Consider the following 13,225-nt stretch of genomic DNA (forward strand, 5'->3'; position numbering starts at 1 on the left):
ATACAAATGAAGGTATCCGAGAAACAATTGAAGATATGGAAGTGGAAGTGAAGGAGGAGGAGTCCAAGGGGGAAATGGAAGAATGGAGGGGTATGGTTTCAGACCCGGGTAACACAAGGGGCAAAATGTCTCAATACAAACAGACACTGCACCTTTATTGGCTTATGAAGAGACTACTCTATAAGGCAGTTGAACAAGTCTCAATGGGCATGGCTCTAATAACTAGAGACATGCCGGACTACAAAAAAGATTTGCAGACCATACAATTCCAACTCTGCAAACAGGATATGAGATTGGACCGAATAGAGAGATACATCCCAGGTGCAGCAAACAAGAGACCAGTGCATGGGGGATCAGCAGCGGACCTAGCAATGGTGGAACCAGACCAGGAAGATCAGGATGAGTAGACTGAGTTTCTTCTGTTCTCAGATTAGAACTGTGCTCCTTTTTTGTGGAAAGTTTCTTTATATTTCTGCATGCTCATAGGAACAGTAGATAAAAACTCTATTTTTAATTGCTCGGTTTACATAGCATGGCTAGAAAGACTACAGACATACCAATTTTGGATGGCCTATGTTATATTTAGGTGGCCAAAAAGCTTGGTTTCCCATTGGGCAAGCTGAGGCCACCTATGTCTAGTATGTGTTCTCAGTTTTGTGTTTTATAAATAGAAAAGGACTTACCTAAACTTACAAAAGAAAAACATATTGTGATGTGTAGTATGGGTGGATTAACATTGTGCTACACTAGGAAGTCGCGAAACACGTCAGTGTTTCACACTTAAGGGGTCATGATGCATCAAGAACCCCTTATAGTTGTGTGGATCCCCCGGGGTCATGACAGGTGGTATTATAACAATTCAATAGTACAACCAAATGGAAATGTGCAGGCAAATGTCAAAATGTTGCAGTTCCTATTCACGTGAAGATTCTTGTATGTTAAATGGTGTCTTGGGGAAGGAATATGACAATTGAAGGCATAAGTTGTGCTTTGTGAACATGTAGAACAACAAGAGGGTAGTACTAAAACCTGTTGATATAGGTGCCTTGCAGAACTTCATGAAGGCAAGTTTGGTAGAGCAGCTTGGGTTGCAGGCAACTGTAAGAAAAATTGCAATAAAGCCAGTAAACTCCAAGGCTAGAATAGTGACAGGATTGGAAGCATATGTGTCAATTTAGATTGATGGATGGTGGGGATTGTTGGATTTTATAGTGATGCCTATGGATGATTTTGAGGTGATATTAGGAAAATATTTCTTGAGAAGAAATATAGTGGTTCAAACACCATGGATGGATCAAGTCATTATCTTGGGTGACAACAAGACATAGGTTGTGGGCTCAACTGCACAAAAGCAAAAGGGAGGTGTGCATATTATCTCTGCACTAAGTATGAAGAGATAAGCACAAAGAATGAATGCTCAGTTATATCCAACAATGATTAAGGAAGTAGTAGATCATGGGACAAGGATTCCTATTTCATCAGAGTCTTTCTAAGTTGCTAAGGACATATGCAAATAGGATGTCGAATGAGTTGAAAAAAGTACTCCCCCCAAGGCGAGCAGTTGACCATCACATTGAGCTTGAGCCTAGTGCTCCACCACTAGCACGAGATCCTTAGAAGTTGTTAGGTCCAGAGTTGGGTGAGTTGAGGCATCAATTAATAGAGTTATTTGATGCAGGGTTTATTCATTCTTTTCGTTCTCCTTATGGTGCTCCAATACTCTTTGAGAAGAAGAATGATACTAATGATATGAGGATGTGCCTTGACTATCTAGCATTGAATAAGAAGACCATGAAGAACGAATACCCACTTCCACTAGCAACATATTGCTTTAACAAGTTGGCTAAGTCCAAGATATTCTTGAAGCTTGAATTGAGATAGGGTTACTATAAGGTGTGGATAACGAAGGGTGATGAAGCGAAGATGGTTATGGTAACGATGGAAGTCATGAATTTTATTTTTTCTTTTTGTTCTATGTAATGCTCCTGCTACATTTTCAACCTTGATGAATGAGGTATTGCATCCATTCTTGGACAAGTTTATCATAGTGAACTTTGATGATATTATAGTGTTCAATGATGATATGGATGAACATGGAAAGCCCATGGCACAAGTCTTCAAGGGACCGAGGCAACATCAATTGTACTTGAAGAAGTCAAAGTGAATGTTCACACAAAAGGAGATACCATTTTCTGGGCCACTAGGTTGGTTAGGGATGTATTCGCATGAACCTTGAGAAGATAAATACAATGAGGGTTGATCTATAAACTACCATGTATATTCCAATGGACAGTTTGTCACAATATATCTTATAAAATTATATTTAAAATATGAGATTCTACACTATTATAGTTTTATTTCTTTTTGTATTTCTAGATCTGTAGAATATTGTTAATAATGCATGCACGTAGATTAAAAATTATGTAGAAAATAAAGAACAATGAAATAAAATCTCACACACACATTTGACACAAGATATGATTTGGGAAACCCTTTCGAGAGAAAAACCAAGTTGGAAGATGAGGTCACTCTACTCTCTTTCTCTGAATAGAAAATGTTTGTGTGTACAAAGAACTATGGTTTGTGGCCTGTGGGCTACTAAAGTGGACAAATTCTCTCAGTGTGCTCTATCTCCTACCCCTATCAGCTAATTTTTCTCAACTATGGAACAAATGCACTTGAAAGAATGGAATCCCTTTTCCTCCTAGTGGCTCGGTTATAACACAACTTGATAGCCTACTAGTGGTTAGGTTTGACTACCTCAACTCTTAACCAGAGTTACAATATAGACTCTTCTAGAGTCTTCTTTATCATGATCACATGGTTAGACCCTTTTCCATGAATAATGGGGGCTAATGTGGCATCCTCTCGAATTATGGTGGTGAAAACAAGAAGGCCAACTTCTGAGCGACATAACTTTCGCATAAGGACTTTGATTGACGTTATTCTTGCATCATTGGAAAGGTCTATGTATACAATAGGAAAAAAATGTGTTATGCTAAATCGGAAAAGTTTTACCCCCCAAAGATGTCATTTGATGCCTCAAAATACTCCCCAAAGGTTTAAAATCGTGTTTTTCCAAACAGAGTCTTGCCAGTAAAAAGGGTCCTATGAACTGATTTCTCCACTTTTCCACATCACACATCCCCATTTTGGGAGGATTTTCGTCCCCAAAATCTTCTACTAAATGAGGTGAGGAAAATTTTCCTCCACCTTCTCTCAGGTGTATCATTTAGCTTTGCCTGGAAGTTATCCTTTCAATCCAATTTGCCAAAGGTCATGCTTCCCCTGCCTTGTAGTTCTGGACCTCTTCTGCAAAATTGTATCTTTTGTCAAGTCTTCTTCAGCATTTGGTGCCAAATCCTCTAAATAAGGTAGGACCTATTCCTCGTCCCAATTTAAACGGAAGGCTCGTAGATTTTCAAATTATCTACATTCACAACTGAGTAAATGCACATGTATGGTGGTAAAATAAGTCGATACACAGTATTGCCCATCTTTTCTAGTATCTCGAAGGGACCATACCTAAGAGCCTTGATTTTCTTACCAGGCCCCTGCAAACCTCTCCTTGTTCAATTTTAACCATACTTTTTCCCCCACTTTGAATGATTTCTTTGTTCTATGCTGATCATACCTGGCTTTATATTTCTCCTATGACTTATGTAGTGTCTCTTGTACCTGTATATGGATATGCCTAATCTTCTCTATAATTTTTTCAACCCTCAAGGCGTCTCTTATAAGATCTTCCCTCACTCCTTGTTGCCCATATGCAATGTCCAAAGGTGAAGGAAACAAATACCCAAAACAAGTTTCAAATGGGGATTTTATTGTAGAAGTGTGGCTTGCTCTATTGTAAGAATGTTGTATATATAACATATTTTCATCCCAACTCTTCAGATGCTTCTGGTTGTATCCCCTCTGAAGTTGCACCAAAGTCTTGTTGACTACTTTTGTCCGCCCATATGTCTATGGATGGAATGTTGTAGATCTCTTATACTTTGTGTCCATCTTCTCACACATTGCAATCCAAAATACACTAAGAAATATTGTGTCCATGTCTGAGATGGTGCTCCTTGGTATCCCAAAGTGCACCTAAACCTATCCAAAGAACAAGTTTATTACTTCTTTCCCACTGATGGTCTTTTTTTATAGGGCATCATAACACACATCTTGATGAACCTGTCAACTACCATGAATAGGTAGTCATGTCCATTCCTAGTTGTTGGTAAACCTCCCACAAAGTCCATGGAAATGATTTCCTAAGTACGAGTGGGTACAGGTCGTAAGGGATGATATATACCATGTTTATTGTTGGTAAGATTTCTGGTACAACAAAGCATGCATCCTCTTATGGACCTAGCTACTTGTTCTTACATCTTAGGCCAATACACATACCTCTACAAGTTGGCGACGGTCTTCCCTACACCAAAGTGCCCTGCAACCTTGGAGGTGTGAGCCTCTCTAATCAACTGCAATCACTCACCTTTAGGAACACCTAGCTTATCCAATTTGTAGAGTAACCTATCCTGGAGATGGTATTCAACAATTTTGTCACCATCGTGCACATGAATTTGACTTTGCAACTGCTAAAACACCTTCTTGAAGTCCCCATCCTCTAAATATGCCTCCTTGTATGCATCATCGATGAATAACAACATGTACATCAGAGTTCCCAAAGTTGTGATCTTTGGTGTGGGTGGCCTTGAAATCATGTCGAACAACTTGTTTGTGCTTCCCTTCTTGTACTTAATCACAATATGATATTTTTATGGAAACCCCATCCACTTGTAATTCCTTGTCTATTGTAGCTTACTTTGGGCTTGCACAAAGTATAACGACTGTGATATGTGTAGATTAGTATCTCCTTTCCCAACATATAGTGTTTCCACTTCTTCATAGCTTGCACCAAGGTATAGAGCTCCTTGTCATCGGTAGGGTAATTAAGAATTGTCCCATGAAATACCTCAAAATGGTAGCATATAGGCCTTCCTTCCTGCATCAAGACCACTCTCGTAACATACCCACTCACATCTTTCTCCACTTCAAAGGGTTGTTGCAAGTTTGGTAATCCTAGAACTGGTGCTTGACTAATCTTATTATTTAGATCCTCAAGAGCCTCCTGTAGACCCTTTCCCCACTAGAAACTCTTGCCACTTGCTGTTATGACATGGAGTGGTGTTTCTATCACTGAAAATGAGGCTATGAATTTCCTCAGGTATTGTGATTCCCCAATGAAACTCCTGACCTTAGAAACATTAGTAAGAACCGACCATTTCATGATGGTCTCCATCTTGGTAGGACCTATATTAAGCTCCCCTCCACCTATCACATACCCAAAATACACTAAAGAATGTTGTACAAAATCAGATTTCTTTATGTTTTATAACAGTTGGTGCTTCTTTAATGTCTCCACACTTGCATCAAATGTGAGATGTGCTCTTCCTAGGTAGCATTGTATACCAATATATCATCCAAATAGAAAATAACAAATGAATCTATAAAAGTGCATAGTACATCATTCATCAATCTCATGAACGTAGTTGGTGCATTACATAGGCCAAATGGCATGACTAACCATTCATACAAACCTTACCTAGTTTTGAAGGTGGTCTTCCAAGTATCTTCTTCTTTGACTCGAACTTGTGATATCTAGACTTTAATTCCATCTTGGTGAAGTATTTTTCTTACTGTAATTGATCTGGTAGATCATCTATCCTAGGCAAGGGGTACCTATTCTTGAGTGTGATTTTTTTCAATGCCCTATAATCTATACACATTAGCCAAGTCCCATCCTTCTTTGGCACAATAATGATAGGTGATCCACATGATGATGTACTTAGTCAAATAACACCCAGTTCTAGTAGCTGCTACAATTGTTTCTTCACCTCACTTGCTTTTATAGTTGACTACTTGTACGACCCAATGCTTGACAATTGGGAGTCTAGAAATAGATGGATCTCGTGCTCCACTCCCCTCTTAGGTGGTAAGCCTTTAGGCTCCTAGAACACATCCTCGTATGGTTGTAGAAACTCTTCCAGATGTTATTTATGTTTCTCAGTACACCCCTCCAAGGATGCCTTACCTCTTACTGACTCTTTTATAGACTGATTTTGTTGGCTTTTAGCGGCCTGACCCAGGTTCAGAGTTAAGTTAGCCAAACAAATCCCAGTACTACTGGCCTTTTCGGCAACAATCCACGGAGCGTGGACTGATGTCTCACCCAAAGTAGTATGGGAGGGTGCTAGAACCAGGTTTCCACACCCTGGAGATGTCTGATGGGTTCAAGAAGTCCGTGGTTCGATCCTTTGTGCATGTCGCTACGCGCACTTTCCCGTACCTTGCAGCCTAAGATGTTGCCTTATCACAACCCTACTTGGGGGTCGAACGCTGTTATTACCCAAGTCCTTACTAGAATTCCAATGTTAGCTGATTATTTTAGCCTACTTGCGTGCTTTAAGTTATACTTAACAACATAAATCATTCATATAGGTGCGCGTAGTAAATAAATAGTATATTTGCAATTTATATCAAACATGCATTAATCCAAGAACAAATACACATAATTATGATAAAACTTCTCTTTATTAATCCCTTCCTCGGTTACAAACTCGACTCCACCCTGCGCACTCAGCTGCAGGGGTCCACGCACTCAGTTGCAGACTACTAGGCCTCTGTGCACTCAGTTGTAGAGCCTTCTCCTACCCTACGAACCAAAGACACACTTTGTACTTAGTCACTTAGACTCTTGGTTCTTTTTACTACTTCCCTTTTACACTTAGAGCCTCGCTCTATTTATACAATCCCATAGTCCGCAGACCATGGGAAGGCCGACATTACATTACAGAACTAGGGCGGACAACCCTGTGACTCTATCATACATTTTGCACTCCGCGCCTGCACTTCACAAAGTCTTTACAACAATATCAAGTCAAAAATTGGGCTTTGAGCCCCAAAACATGCCTTGGGGGGATTCCATGCCCAATAGTCCCCCAACACAAACATCGTGACTCACCATCGAGTCACTCTGTCGGCACGACGATCTTTGAACAGAGTCCCTCCAACTGCTCTCGAACTGTGCTAAGGTCAGCAGTGCATTGAGCTACTGCTTGTTGTATCTGCTGCATTCGTTGTTATGAGACCTCTGTGTCCGAACTATTTCCATACATTTGTACTGATATCTACTACGTATGTTTATGTTCCTGTGCCTTTTTCCGGTTCCTTGGGGCGTGAAGACTGTGCTTCTGCCGGCTAGTCAGATAGCTGGCCCACTCGTGTAGGGCTTCAAGCGGCTGCCATTCACCTTGCCTGGGAAAGGTTCTCCATTTAGTTTGACCAGTTGTACTGCACCTCTGTTTGTGACCTCCTTAACCATGTATGGTCCTAGCCAAAGCATTCTGAACTTTCCTAGGAATTTTTCAAACTTACTGTCATACAGCATCACTAAGTCATTTACCTTGAAGGTGCACAACTTAATATGACGATCATGCTAAGCCTTTTCACACTGCTTTTGTACCTGCTGATGAAAACCGGCCAGGAACCATTCCTCCTCAAGTTCTTCCAATTGCGCGAGCCTTTCTTCTAGAGCTTCGCGGTCCATCATACCTGTGAGTGCGGCTATTTGTAGACTAAGTACAATATACTCCATCGGCATGACAGCTTCTATGCTATAAACTAACCAGAAAGGTGTTTGTCCTATCAATTTCTTGCACGTTGTCCTATAAGCCCATAGTACTGCAGGTACACGTAGGTCCCAATTGTTTAGCTGTGTGTTTCACACTTTGGTTAGCGTAGTCTCTAGTATTTTTTTGAATGCTTCTATTGTCCCATTGGCTTGTGGGTGATACGGTGTGATTTTTTGATGATACACCTGGAACTCTTTTGTGAGCGTGCTGATGGTTTCATTCAGGAAATGTGTACCACGATCACTCATTAAGATCTTCGGACATCCAAATCAGGTCAACACGTGTTCAAACAAAAACTTCACAGCTGTAGCGGCCGCGCAGTCTTTGACCGGCTGTGCTTCTGCCCAACACGTCAACTTCTCCATCGCGGTGATGATGTAGTGCGTGCCCATTTTTCCCTGGGGTTTGATAGGTCCCACAAATTTGATTGCCCACTTTTCGAAGGGCTATAGTGTCAATTTTGGATGCAAAGGCATCTCGTCCCTTCATGATGGTTTATCGGTTCTTTGACAGATATCACAGGCCTTACAGTGTGCCTTTGAATCCTGATGAAGGGTTGGCCACCACAACCCTGCGCGGAAAATCTTTTGTGCTATTTCTCATTCTGCATAGTGTCCTCCTGCAGTGCCCCCATGCACTTCTACGAGGATTTGACTTCGTTCAAATTCAGGTATGTACCTTCACAATATCTCATCATTACCCATTTTGTATAGGTGCCCCACAATGACAGAAAAGTCCATCACGCGCACCACCAATTCCTTCTTCTATTGAACGGAGTACTCCTTTGGCACAGTTCCTGTTGTCAGAAAGTGGAAGATATCTTCAAAGTGGCCATCTGTGATTCACACAACAAAGAGTTGTGCGTCAAGTAATCCTTCCTCCAAACTAGTAGGTTCTTCACCCATCTCAATACGCGACAAGTGATCCGATCCTGCGTTTAGTCATCCAGGCTTTACCATGACCTCAAAGTCATATTCTTGGAACAATAAGAGCCACCTACAGATGTGTCCTCCCAACACAGGCTTATTGACCAAGTATTTTAGCACGGAATGGTTTGTATACATCTTGAAATGTCCTCCCAGTAAATAGTGTCGGTATTTTTGGAGCGCGTACACCATAGCCAACCCCTCGCGTTCGGTTGTGGAATAGTTCTTTTCTACTTTAGACAACCTGTGACTCACGAACACAATAGGGTGATCCAAGCCCTCTCCACCCTCATGTGTTAGTACTGCTCCCAATGCTATACACGATGCATCAACATGAACATGAAACTCCACATCCCATTTTTGGAAGACTAGGATTGGCGCAGAGGCCAATTTCTCTTTTAGTACATCCAGGCTCTTCATGCAATCATCATTCCAGCAGAACGTAACATCCTTTTTCAACAACTTCTCCATTAGTACGGTGATCTAGGCATAACTTTTGATGAACTTTTTGTAGTACCCCGTATGTCCCAGGGTAGCGCACAACTGTTTAACACTTCGCAGTGCTTCCAAATTTAGAATCACTGCAATCTTCGCGAGGTCCACCATCAGTCCCTGTTTGCAGACCACATGTCCCAATAGGTTCCCAAAGGGAACAAGGAATGTGCACTTCTTAAGGTTCAACGCAATCTGGTGTCATCGGCAAGTATCTAGCATCAAGCGTAAGCTTGCTACGTGGTGCTTAACCAATCCAAAGACAGTCCAATCATCCAGATAGACCTCCAAGAACTTGTGGATATATTCTTTGAATGCGGCAACAAATATGCGCGAAAAGATGGCTGGTGTGTTCTTCAACCCAAATGGCATAACGGTGTATTTAAAGCAGCCCCATTCCATTGCAAAGGTCGTCTTGCTCTTGTCTTCCGGCGCGATTTTGATCTAGTGGTACCCTGAGAACCCGTCCATGAAAGAGTATGCTTCTTGTCCGCCAACATTTTCCAATACTTCATCTGTGAATGGGGTTGGGAATGGGTCGTGCACATAGGCATCATTCAATTTCCTGAGGTCCATGCATATTCTTATCTCACCCTTCTGCTTCTTTTCCTATACTACCATAGGGCTTACCCAATCGGATTCTTCCACCGACTCAATAATTCTGGTCACAAGAATTTTGTCTAATTCTACGCGGACCTTTTCCTTGTACTTCGTATTCAAGCGGTAAGGCCTCTTCTTAACTGGCTTCGCGTCGGGTTTTAGGGTGATCTTCATCATCCCTAAATCGCCAACGATCCCCTTTAGGTCCGTGATCTTAGTCGGGAATAAGTCTTGGTACTCGCGGAGTAACTTAGCGACCTTATCCACCGTGGCATCATCCCAATAGTCACCGAGCATTGCATACTTCAGTTCAGCCTTCGTCCCAATGTTTACCTGCTTTGTTTTTATTGGCGCAGTGATGTCAGGATCTTCAATCAATGGTCCTTGAACCTCCCGATAGCCTTTCGTTTCTATAATCTTGATTTTTCGTGGATCTTCATCATCCTCTTCAATGTTTACATTGTAACATTCCAGTGCGCAACTCAGCTGGGTCGCCCATTTCGGCTGTAGCACTTCCATTGGCTCTTGATTTATTATGAAGATAGCTGCTTTTGCTGCTTGCAGCACATCATCAACAGTGTCCCACCAATGATCCTCAAACGTGAAGGTTAACAAGAATCCTTCACGCAAGAGATCCCATTCGCTCATGCCATGGCAGAGCTCTATCTTAGTATACAAATTCATGGGTATGATATCAAGGGTGTGATAGAATAGGTGCACCCACTCAGGCTGTAGCTCTTCCCCGTAGACCTTGGTCCATTTAGTGAGATGTGTACGTGGATTGTCCCGTTCGTCATACTTGTTTGTTAGCCATGTTTGAGGCTTTCCAAACTGCATGCGCATCATTCTTCTGCGATCCCGCCAGTTCTCAAAACTTCTTTGATGCGTACCCAACCATCTTGCGAGCATAGCACGCAGTGCCCATTTTAGAGCATCGAAACTCTACTGTTCCGATACTTCTTTTTCAAATTTGTTCAGGAAATCATCCACCTCGCTCAACCCATCATACATAGGTAGATCTCTTACCTTTGTTGTCACGCAGAGCAATGACCTTGTCATCATGTTGTAGTTAAGCGTGGTTACCTTGTGTAACTGATTCTGCCATCGTTCTATCTCTTCATCTGAATCTGAGGTGCAGGAGATTTCGTGCTCCCATGAAATCCTGCCATCCGCTGTTGGATTCACCCAGTCTTGCTCCCACGCAGTTATCATGTAGATACAGTCTAGATCATCATCGCTGTTGCAGTCGTGCACCTTCTCTATGTAGCGCGATCCTTCCGTAGGGTCTAAAGGTACCACTACGCGTAGTGACTTTTTCTCAAAAATCATCTTGGCGCTTCTTTAGATTTATCACTCCATTCTTGGCAGTGGCCCAATCTATTCCTAGTAGCACGGGATAAGGATTGTTGTCATCAACAATCTCTATTACTTCGAAATATTCAAGCGCGCTTGCACCTTCGATATCCACCGTGATTCCCTAAAATCTTCCCATGGGTAGGATCTTTTGGTGGTTCGTCATTCACAATTAAATAGGATACCATTTCAATGCGGGCCTGCCCATACGCTCCCATGTCTGCTTTGGTAGGATGTTCAAATTTGATCCTAGATCCAAAATCACTTGATCCATTTCATATTCCCCAATCTATGCGGTTAATCTCATCTCCCTTCCTATTCACGTTGTGTGCTTTTTGAGCTTCCAGACTACGCACGGTTCTCCTGGTCCAACACATCTATTGATGAGTTCTTGCAGTCCCTTCACCGCTTTGTTGTCGCATAGCACTTCATGCATGTCTCCAAAAAGGTAGTGAGCATTGATGGGTCCATTTTTGGTTCTAGTTTGTCTTTACTACCTGAAGTGGAGGCCTCTATGAAGCTCTTCTTAGCTTCCATGAATGTTTCCTTCACGCGCTCCAAATCGAATTCTAGTTCCTTTGATGGAGCCTTGCGAACCCAGGCACTCTCTTCGGGTTGCTTACCTTTGTCATCTCTTGTCGTAATACCACTTCGGAGCATGATATTTATATTTGGTTCTTCCTCGCGCGGCTCAGACCTCATCATTTTTAGGTTCTAAGTCGGGGGAGGTTGGAGTGCTCCTTTATCGCGCAACCTCGCTATCAGCGTGGGACGGTCCTCCGTCTCATGATAAAACTCGGTACAATATAAGCATGATAGTCTCGTCGGATTTGTATAATCATGGGCATAATGCCCTGGCCCTCCGAAATTGTAATAGATCAGTTGTCCGCAACCCCTTCCTAGTCCCATTCCACCTCGACCATGTCCGCGCCCCTGAAATCCAGTGTGCACCATCCCTGTATTTTGATAAAGGGCTCGTGTTTCGGTCTGAACTCTGCAGGTAGGATTCTAATCCATCATTAGTTCATAACTTCTACAGGTACGCTCATCATGGCCTACTGCCCCGCGAAAATTACAGAACAACTGTTGGGACGTCTGTGTATACTTCTATAATAGATGGAAGTTATTTGTAGCATGCTTCCCTCCTTTCTGACAAATCGCACACCATAATGCAGGTGCCGCGCTCAGTCCTGCTTGAGCCTCTGGTCTCAATGGCATTGGCCCTCCTCCCGCCAGGTAGTTCGTGAAGACTGGACAATAGTCTTTGTCATGTCCCTGGCCTTTGCACTTTATGCACCATACCTCCTCGCGCGCTTCTGGGCGAGTTGTCCTATCTTGTTTCAAACTCTGCATCTCAAGACATAATTTTTTCAATTGTGTGTGGATCTGTTGGACTCCCAGGTTAGGATCTTCTATCAGGGTTTCATGCAGTCTCATTGCAATCTTTAAGGCCTTGGCCTGAGTGGATAGCTTCTGCGGCGACAACGCATTCCTTAGATGCGGCATTAGCGACACTACAAACCATGCGCGATGTTGCCCATCTGTCAAGGTCATATTGGCTTCACGAATCATACACTTTAGTCTCTAATCCAGGTCCCAGGGGGTCTCACCTAGAAGCATCATGATTTCCTTAAATTTGATAATTGACTGTGTCTCTGATTTTGGCATGCTAAATTCCCTGTTTAGCGCAACTTGGATATCCGCGATCCCTACATTTGGATTGTCGTTTGAATGCTTAATGTACCACGTTAGTGCACGATCTTGCAAGGCACTGACCAGCGTTGCTTTCTTTATATTGTCGTCCATGACTCCCTGTGCTTCCCATACAGCCTTCACCATGAACCAAAATTGGTCCGGATCTTCGTTCCCTACTCCTTTAAACATCGGCAACTTTATTGCACTCGCCATATTGAACTGTGGTGGTGGCGGAGGTGGTGTGGGCGAAGATGGGGGTGAAGATGGTGAAACTGGTGGTGGTGTAGGTGGGGGTGGTATGCGCGGAATTCGTTGTCTTATCAGACTGATTGCACTTCTTGGTGAGACTTTCATGAGCTCTTCCTTGCTCTCCTGTGGAGGTGAATTCAAGGGACTAGTCTTTAATTCTGCGCTACCTTCGTTTCTGTAGATATTCCCACTTTGCGTAGCCCCAAACATCAATTTATTCGCATAACC

The 13,225-nt window shown here is 42.6% G+C and overlaps 1 pseudogene; it reads right to left on the bottom strand.

Moving 5' to 3' along the window:
* Positions 1-1,056: 1,056 nt before the first annotated feature.
* The window catches only part of LOC149261235 (uncharacterized), a 70,042-nt pseudogene continuing 57,873 nt past the window's right edge, over positions 1,057-13,225 (bottom strand).

This window comes from Pinus tabuliformis, chromosome 6, assembly GCF_031772625.1.
Source record: "Pinus tabuliformis cultivar Carrire ecotype Pingquan chromosome 6, CPIR1, whole genome shotgun sequence".
Lineage (NCBI taxonomy): Eukaryota > Viridiplantae > Streptophyta > Pinopsida > Pinales > Pinaceae > Pinus > Pinus tabuliformis.